The sequence below is a fragment of the Notamacropus eugenii genome, chromosome 6 (assembly GCF_028372415.1).
Source record: "Notamacropus eugenii isolate mMacEug1 chromosome 6, mMacEug1.pri_v2, whole genome shotgun sequence".
Classification (NCBI taxonomy): Eukaryota; Metazoa; Chordata; class Mammalia; order Diprotodontia; family Macropodidae; genus Notamacropus; species Notamacropus eugenii.
The window spans coordinates 278,553,166-278,563,074 of NC_092877.1; the positions used below are offsets into that span (position 1 = coordinate 278,553,166).

General features: G+C 36.1%; 1 pseudogene; it reads right to left on the reverse strand.

Moving 5' to 3' along the window:
* Positions 1-799: 799 nt before the first annotated feature.
* LOC140509493 (ornithine decarboxylase pseudogene) lies at positions 800-5,969 on the reverse strand (annotated as a pseudogene).
* Between the last annotated feature and the right edge of the window lie 3,940 nt (positions 5,970-9,909).

Genomic DNA, 9,909 nt, shown 5'->3' on the forward strand with positions numbered 1-9,909 from the left:
AAATTAATTTACTTATTCAGTGCCATACCAATTAAACTACCAAAAAATTACTTTATAGAGCTAGAAAAAATAATAACAAAATTCATCTGGAAGAACAAAAGTTCCAGAATACCCAGGGAATTAATGAAAAGAAATGCTAGGGAAGGTGGTTTAGCCATATCAGATCCTAAATTATATTATAATGCAGCAATCATCCTAAATACTTGGTAGTGCATAAGAAATAGAATGGTGGATCAGTGGAATAGCTTAGGTTCAAAGACACAGTAGTCAATGACTATAGTCATCTACTGTTTGATATACTCAGACTCCAGTTTCTGGGATAAGAACTCCCTATTTGACATAAACTTCTAGGAAAACTGGAAAACTAGGCATAGACCAATATTTTATAAAATATAACAAAATAAAGTCAGGATGGGTACACAATTTAGATATGAAGGCTGATACTATAAGTAAACTGGGAGAGTAAGAAAGTTTACCCACCAGGTTTATGGAGAATGGAAAAATTTATGAACAAATAAGAGACAGAGAATGTTATGAAAAACAAAGCGGACAGTTTTGATTACTTTCAATTGAAAAGTTTTCACACGAAGTCAATGGAACCAAGATTAGGAGAGAAACAGAAAAGTTCGAAAGATTTTACCACCCGTGTCTCTGATGCAGACCTCATTTGTTAGGGTGTTTTCCTTTTAAAAAAAATTAGTTATTTTTAGTTTATAACATTCTGTTACACAAGCTTTTGAGTTTCAAATTTTCTCCCCATCCCTCCCTTGCCTACTCCCCAAGATGGCATGCAATCTGATACAGGTTCTACGTAAATTCATATTAAATATATTTTCACATTAGTCATGCTGTAAAGAAAAACTATAAGGAATGAATGAAGTGAACCACAAGAAAGAACAAACAAGGCAACACAAAAAAGAGAGAGATCAAATAGTATGCTTCAATCTACATTCAGACTCTGTAGCTCTTTCTCTGGGTATGAACAGTATTTTCCATCAAGAGCCTTTTGGAGTTTTCTTATCAACAGACCCTCTTCCTCCTCTAAGAGTTCTGGAAATTCCCACTGTTTCCATTGATCCACTCTCCCCTCATTTCTAAAATATATTGGGATGGCTTGAGTCACTCTCCAAATGATAAATGATGAAAGGATAAGAACAGTTTACAGAGGAATAAACTAAAACTATCTATAGTCATATAAAAAAAATGTTCTAAATCACTATTGATTAGAGAGATGCAAGTCAAAACAACTCTGAAGTATGAGATCCTACCTATTAGATTGGCTAACATGACAAAACAAGAAAATGAGAAATGTTGGAGAAGACGTGGGAAAGTTGGAACACTTTATTGGTGGAGCTATGAGCTGATTTTGAAGTGCAATTTGGAATTTTGCTGAAAGAGCTATAAAAATGTGCATACCCTCTGACCCAGAATATTGCTTCTAGGGCTATATTCCAAAGAGATCATACAAATGGTAAAAGGATCCACATGTACAAAAATATTGATAGCAGCCATCTTTGTGATTGTCAAGAACTGGACGTTGAGGGGATGCCCAATTGGGGAATGGCTAAACAATTGAGAGCTTTTAGCAACACAGTGATCCAAGATAATTCCAAAAGACTCATGATGGAAAATGCTGCTCACATATAAACAAGTATGGAGTCTGAATGCAGAATAAGGTAAAGTATTTAACAATTTTTTGCCCTTTGTATTTTCTTTCCTGTGGTTTTTCCTTTTTGTTCTGATTCCTCTTTCACAACATGAGTAATGTGGATATTTGCATGTAATTAGAAAAAATAAAATACAGTTAAATGCAAAAAAAAAATTGATATCTAGAACTTTAATCCTTTAATCACAGCTTCTAGGTAATCCAATAATTTTTGAATTATCTCTGCTCAATCAATTTTCAATGGTCTTTTACAATTAGATATTTAATATTTTCCTTGATTTTTTTTATTTTTTTGACTTTGTTTCATTATTTCTTGATGTTACATGGAGTCATTAGCTTCTACTTACAAATTCTATCTTTTAGGCATTAATTTCTTCAGTCAGTTTTGTAACTCTTTTCTTTTTTTTCCATTTTTCCAGTTCTGCTTTGTAAGGAGTTCTTTTGTTTAGTGAAATTTTGTATATCCTTTTCCATTTTGCCTGTTTTGCTTTTAAAGTATTTCTTTTCTTCGGTGAATTTTTAATTTGTCTTTTACCATTAGGCAAAATCAGTTTTTAATGTCTTATCTTTCCCCCTTTGGGATTTTTTTGCTGTCTCTTTTCTCTACATAATTTTCATGCATGACTCTTGTGTACATTTCCCAATTTTCCTCTTTTCATGCACAACTGGTGTACTTTTCCCAATTTTACTCTACCACTCTTGTGTCTTAATTCCATCAATTCTTGTTGACCTTGACTCAAATTATCATTTATTTTTCTTTGAGGCCTTGCTTGTAGCTGTGTTCACATTAATTCTTCTTCTAAGTTTATGTCTTGGACTTCCTTGCTAGCACAGTAGCTTTTGATAATCAATATGTTTCTTTTTGCTCATTTTTCCAGGCTTTGTCTTCAGTTTAAATTTTCTGGTAAACAGGGCCTCTTTTTTCTTGCCATTGAGGAAGTGAAGTTTTAGACTTTTTCATGCTGCTGTTTGTAGAATGAATTTTGGGAATCTAAACATTTTTGGTGCTCCCAACATTGTGTGACCCTCGGAAAAGGGTGATTGCTGTTCTTCTGGTATGTGGTGATTGCTGTTCTTCTGGTATGTACTCTGATCTTTACCCAGGAAGGACCTCTACTACTCTGTAGCAATAAGTGATAGAGTTCCTCCAGGTCCTTGAGCAGTCATCATAACACCTGCTTCCTTTTGTTTGCACACAAGCAATCCTCTCTGCCTTGAATCAGTGACCCAGAACTGCTTATGGATAATAGAGTTGTCAATCAGCATCAGTGATACCCAGTGCCAACAAAGGATCCCCTGCACCCTACAATCTCTTCAAATACACATACACGCAAACACACATATATGCATACACACATACATACATATACACACATACATATATATGTGTATGTATGCATATATGTTTTGTGTATATATATATTTTTTAAAACAGATCATAATACTAACCTCAATCCTTTTCTACCATTATACAATCTAGAGATGCTTGCTTAGCTGCTGAGGGGGCAATCTCTAGAAGAATTTTAGAAAAATGAATAAAAATCTACCTAAAACAAATATTTGAATAGTTTCCATAGGAACAGAAGTAAGTATGACACATCTCTCAGTCTTTCATATTGCTGCATTTGTGCCAACACTATTCTTCAAACATTAAAAAAATCAAGCAGGAATTAAGTTAGTAGTTCCCCCAAAATGCTTCAATTTAAGTTAAACTTGCAAGTAATGGCTACAAAGAGCATCTATACATTAATACTAGATAAAGTACAAGATGCTGAGTGATGTTCTATTCCACTTTCCCAAGCACAAAATAGTGGCAAAGTGTTGATATCCTGATCCTCTACTTGTGCCAGAAAATCTCATTTTTTGATTTGTTGCATGCATTGCCATGCAGACCCAGGCATCACACAATATAGATAGTGGACTTCTGAAATTCACTGAAATTAGAAGCAGTAGCAACAGTATAAGAGTCCATTTTTCAAATAACGTCTGATCTCCCACGTGTATTTTTGAGGAATCAGTAGAATCGACAATTTGATCAAAGTCATCACATGTTGTTCCCTACACACTTGAAGATTAATACTTCCCCTCTGGTTTGGGTCTCTTATTCAGAATAGGTTTAATATGCACATGATAAAACAGGATTCAAGGGAAAAAATCCATATATACTATCATTTCCATAGTGCATGAAAATTTGGTAATTTACCTCATCTTCATCATCAGAACCTGTCTCTTCCTTTAATATAAATGTTTTGGCAATGATATTAACTGCAAGTGAGAAAGCTGATGCAACATAGTCTCTGCCTGGTTCACCTATAATTCTCACTAGAGACTGATGGAAAATACTAGTCTAATGCTGGTTTGATCACAGTTGAAATCTCTTCAAACTTAAGGTTTATATCTTCAGAACCAGGAAAGTCAACACCAATATCCAGAAGATAAATGTTGAAACCAACTCCACCCATATATCAAAGACACATCAAGCATCAGAAACTGCTGGGCAAATGTTTCTGGATCAATACAACCACTTCCTACACGGAAATTTACTCCAATAACATCAATATTCAGTTCCTTTGCTCACTTAAGGAATAGCCTGTTAATTTTGAGAATGGCACCAAAATTAACATTTAGATGACAGGCAGCTTTGGTGACAATCCTCTAAACCAACTTTCCCTTTGGATGAGTGCTAACAACTTTCATTATCTTTACTTCACTATCAAAAGTCATCATTTGTACTCCATTTATTGGCAACATACCTAATTTGTGACACTCATTTGCATAGATTATTCTTTCGGGAGACACCTCAAGACTGTACAAATTGTACTTTGGTCTTGCTAGTACAAGCAAATCCAGCTCTTATGGAAGCAAGTCTTCACTACAGTTCAGCTGTATTTAATTTTAACACCATAAAAAGGAGTTACTCAAGGAAATGATTGTACCTTTTCACATGTTTTTTTTCAGAGTGTCACCAAGGTCAGCAACATGGAAGACATCTTTATTATCAACAGAACAAATATCAGTTTTCTGGTCCAGAACATGCTCAGAAGTAAAGTCTTCATCAGAGAAACTGAAGTTCATCATTGCTTAAAGTTGTCCATGGTTTCTTGGTGTTCCTCTAAAATGCAACAAAATAAGAAAGAAAGAGAAGGAATTTAAAGACAAGATATTTCCAGCTTTACTCTGAGAGTGTTTCTCCAAGAAGACAAAATCTTATTAAATACAAAGCTACCTTTGTACCTTCAGTACAACTTTTGTACTGAATATTCTCTAAAAAGCCATGGACAAAGGTAGATCCCATGGAGATGTTCAACATGATCAGAATTTGATGGCTACAATACTTTCTCCCCAACTTCACCTCTGTTTAGCCTCCTCTTGCCTAGCTAGAGGACCTATGCTGAGCCAACTAGTATAAAGTGACACAAAAGCTGGGGACAGAGGAGCTACAACCAGTGGAGGGTGGAGGAGTCTGACTTGATATATTTTTTTCTAACAAATTACCCAAACCTCTTATCCTCTCTGGGACCAGAGTTCCCAAAGCTTCTGCTACTGGTACTGCCATGCTACTTCCAAGTCCATAACTGGTACTACATGTCTGTGGCCACTCTAGCCTTATAGATTGCTCCTGCTAACCTCCTAAGTTGCCTTGGGCTGAATAAATATCTCCCTCTTACCTTTTGTGGTCTCTCTTGCTTTATCATTTTATTTGAGGTATCATTTTAAAGTTGTTTGAAGGGTAACATTGGGAGAGCTAGGAGTTGGCCTGCATTACATCATCTTGGGACATTCCCACATGACTTGTTCTTGTTAAAATCCTTAAAGAATATTAAAAACTAAAATTACTAAATAAATGCTAGGCATTATTGTTGTTGAAGCAAATGGTAATTTCTTTAATACCAGTATTCTCCAGAAAAACTACATGGGTACAAATCAATGATAAAATACTTATTGTAGAACAGTTAACATTTCAACTGAAGCAGTGAGCAATGGAAAAGCATACAGTGAATAAACAAAAATGCCAAACAGTATATTCCCTGGTTTACTTTTGAGAAGTGGAATTAACAGCTCCATTAAGGACATGTATGGGTAGAACTTTTTATTCTTCAAGTTTTCATATAGTAAGGAAGAAAATCAAGAGATTGTTATCTACATAATTAAAATCTAATGAAGATTCCCCCCAAAAAATCTATGATCCCTCAATGAAATGTTTGTGAAAAGAAATGGACAATTAAAAAGAAATTAGAAGGAACGTAAAAACTGCTCTATATAGTAGTAATGGACTGCATATGGAAACAAAATGCCAAAAATATCAAAGATTTAAATATATAAAGAAATCTGATCTCTGAATATTGTTACACTTTATTAATATAAATTATAGAAAAATGAACAAATCATTTTAATCCTTTTCTTTTATAATTTTATTCAACACAATCAGAACTTAATTTTGTTTATAAGCAAGCTATGTCTCAATAATTCTAAATCTTTTTGACCTGATTCACCACCTAGTTCTCTGACATAAAAAGCACCAGTAATTAAGATAAAGTTGTAAGGCCAAAGATAACCAAAAAAAATCATTCCTCTTTTTAGCTATCTTTAGTTGCCAAGAATGTTTTGTTTTTCTTATTTCAAGCTTTAATTGTGCTTTTCATCAACTTTCAACTTTGTAAGGCAAGATTTAACTTTTTTAACCTTTGTTAATCTATTTATTCATCTTACTTAACCTTTTCCTTCAATATTTCCTGCAAGTGGTTATACCTGTATATGTTTTCATTATACCAACAGATTAGTGTTTTTATGAGCCTGCCAGGTAAAGGAACAGGATACAAGGAGTTAAAAATTACAGGGTCAATTCCAATGAATCCTTTAAAATCAGAGTTAAAATTTAAAACTAAGCAAAAAAAAAATCCACAACATCTTCTGGAAGGGAACTTTATCTTAGCACTGGATTCTACAAATTATTGAGCAGATATTACTGAGTTTTGAGTTCTTGCAGCGCTTAACGTAGTTTATTTTTAAAAAACATCAATAACAAAGATATACTGCCTAACACATCACAATCTGCAGCAAAAGAAATGTAATTTGGGAGCTGTGCTGTTATCCCCACCCCCTTTTAAAATAAAATCATAATTCTTGTCCTTACAAATATTTGGATATCTATAATTTTACTGTGGGGATTTAGTCAATTGGGTGAATATACAATGATAGAGAAGTGGGAACTTCATGTGATGAGGGTGTCATTTTTTTTTATTTGTCCTCCTTCTCTTTGAGTGGTACTATTCAAGAAAGGCTATTTAATTAAACATTGCCATTGTCTTAGGGTTGCATTCTCTTATGGGAAGAACCTAAGAGCTCTTCACGATGGCCATATCCCTGAGGACATTCAATAGTGGCTCTGTAGGAGTTGTCGTTTAACTAATCTAAGGGTTGCTTCAGGTTTTCACATCTCTCATGTGTTTAACTATAGAACTGGTGGGAAAAAAAGAATTTATCAGTCATGAGTACCTCAGATATGGGATATTCTTATTTCATAATGGAGTGATTCATAATAGCTTGTTAATAAATTTTAATTTCACAAATACAGTGATATTTTCCCCTTATTTTCATGAATGATATGAAGATTGATGGCAGAAATATAGGAATATTGTTTTGACAACACCATCAAATATATTTCTCTACTAAATACTGAAGTTACTATGATAAAATCACCCATATCAATCCTCTGAAGATGTCTTAAATCTTACAACCTAGGAATCTGAGACTTTAAAACACTTCTCATGCTATTGATTTAAATCATAAATATATTCTACTGTTAGAATGTAAATACATTGGTCATATTATCATGTACTTCAAGTTTTTTAGCTTATTTATGATGACAAACATTATTATCATTTCAGTCTTGTTTGGATACAACTATCTCTATTGTCTTACGTGTCTAGGACCAGTTAGTAATAAGATGGGATAGACAGAAATTGGAAATTTACAATATGTTCACTGTAGGTACAAAATTTTCAAGTGTATAAACTCCCAGAACTTTTGCAAAGAAATAATTTTTTATACGTTTAAATTGTTTAAAAGTGAATTGATCTTTTAACAACATTTTAGTGTTGTTATCAATATATTATCAATATAATTATGACTATTATTTTTAAATCTGTATTTCATAAAAGAGATTATTTTATTTCTCACAGATCTTAAAAGGATTTATTTCTCCTGAGTTTCATCAAAGAACCTAGAAAATTAATTTTATATTTTATACTTATATAAAAATTCAACAAATAAAATGCTAAATGAGAATATTCTCTTTTTCCCAAATTGTGCTAGGCTCTTTGTGGCTAGGTGGTACTGATTATAATAAGGGAATTGGGAGGGCAAGTCAAGGAATGATCATGGTATCTCAAAGAGGTCAGAAAGTGGAACCGAACATTAAATCCATAAACAAGTATTTATTAAGCATTTTCTATGTATCAGACAAGACAGCTAAGTGGCATAGCAAATAAGGCACTCAGCCTGGAGTCAGGAAGAATCATTTCCCCATATTGAAAATAGCCCCAAATACCACTTACTGTCTGCGTGACCCTAGACAAGTCGCTTGATCCTATTTGCATCAATTTCACATCTATAGAAAAACTAGAGAAGAAAATGGAAAACCACTCTAGTATCTTTGCCAAGAAAATCACAAACAGGGTCACTAAGAGCCGGACACAACTGAAATGACTGATCATCATCATCATCATGTATGAGACACTGTTCTAAGTATTGGGGACACAAAAAAGAAAGGTAAAAGATAATCCTTGCTCTCAAGGAGTTTATAGTCTATGAACAAGTTTGTTATCTACCAGAGGAATACTGAACATTTAAGTTAGGCCCATCTTCAACAATCAGCTAGTCCAGAAGAGTTAAATATTCATCTTACCACACATCCTAGAATAGCCCCAAACCAGATTAATTGTTTAATGTTTAATTAAATAAACATAAAATAAAAACATAAATTGCTTGGGGCCTGCCCTGAACTGTTGCCTGGAGCTTACCTCTCCCACTGCTTTACCGGTCTTCCAACAGTTCTAGCCCCCTCCCGTGGGGGAGGGGAATGACCAAACAGTGCACTCGAGGAGCTGCTTACTGCACTTTATTGCTTACCCCAGTCCTCCCAACCTCCCCATGTTCCCCCTTATATACCCTGCCGTAGCTCCTCCCATGTTCCACCCTGGAGGCAGAGCTCAGCTCTGGAAGGGGCGTTCCCAGCACCCGAAGGAGGGTTCTCCCCCAGGCATCCCCAGGCTCACCAGGGGGCCACAGTCCAGAGCTCGGCCCTCTACAACTCCCCTTTTTTGTTTAAACAGGGGTGGTGTCCTGCAAGTGGGGGAGTTGCTGGGATGCAAGCAGGGAACGCAAGTGGACCTTCGCTTCTAGGATAGCTCATCTCATCAGTGCGCAGATGCCTCGCAGCAAGCAGGGGAGGCAGATGCAGGTCAATAGCAGGAACGCAGCAGGAACTATAAAGGTGGTGAGCCACTGAAAGTTCACCAGGCTATCAAGCCAATGGATGAGCTCATCCACTTCTCGAGCACGCTGTCTCTGGAACTCAGCACTGGTGTTCTGTAGCTCCTTAATGAAGAGGGCTAATTGATGTATGTCCCCAGTCACATTCTCCACAAGAAGGGTGCCCTGCAGAGCAGTGCGTACACTGTCCTAGTCTCCAGGAAAGGAGGTGTCAGTCCTATTAATGGGTAGTGGAGTAACGCAAAGCAGGGCATATTTATAGTGGCATTGTAGCTGCATGTAGAGTTGGGTGAGTTGAAGGTTGTCTCCAAGCCACAGGACTGTGGTGGCAAGGGCTCTGATGGAAAGCTGGAAGTGGGTGTTGATGGAATTTTGGACAGCCCAAGCGCCCAGTTCTTCTTGCAAGAAGGTTTGAAGAGTGGACGCTAGGACGTCTAAGCTCTGTTGCAGTTCTTAGATCTGGAACTCCTCGTAGATCTCAATAGCAAGGTTCAGGAGTCCTGATATGGTGCTGCCTGCCTCTTGGCAAGTGCAGGTCAAAGGGGCCTTTGGGGGTTTGTGGGCCATGAGTTGCCAGAGTTCGTCAGTTGACGTAAGAGCAAAAGGTTCGGCTTTGACAGGAAGCAATTGATAGGGGACTTGCGCACCAGGAAGATCAGACGGTCTTGATACTGGAAGTTGATGGTATCAGTCAGGGTTGCATTGAAGCAGGTGACATTATACCTGGGCAACCCTGCTGATGGTGACAT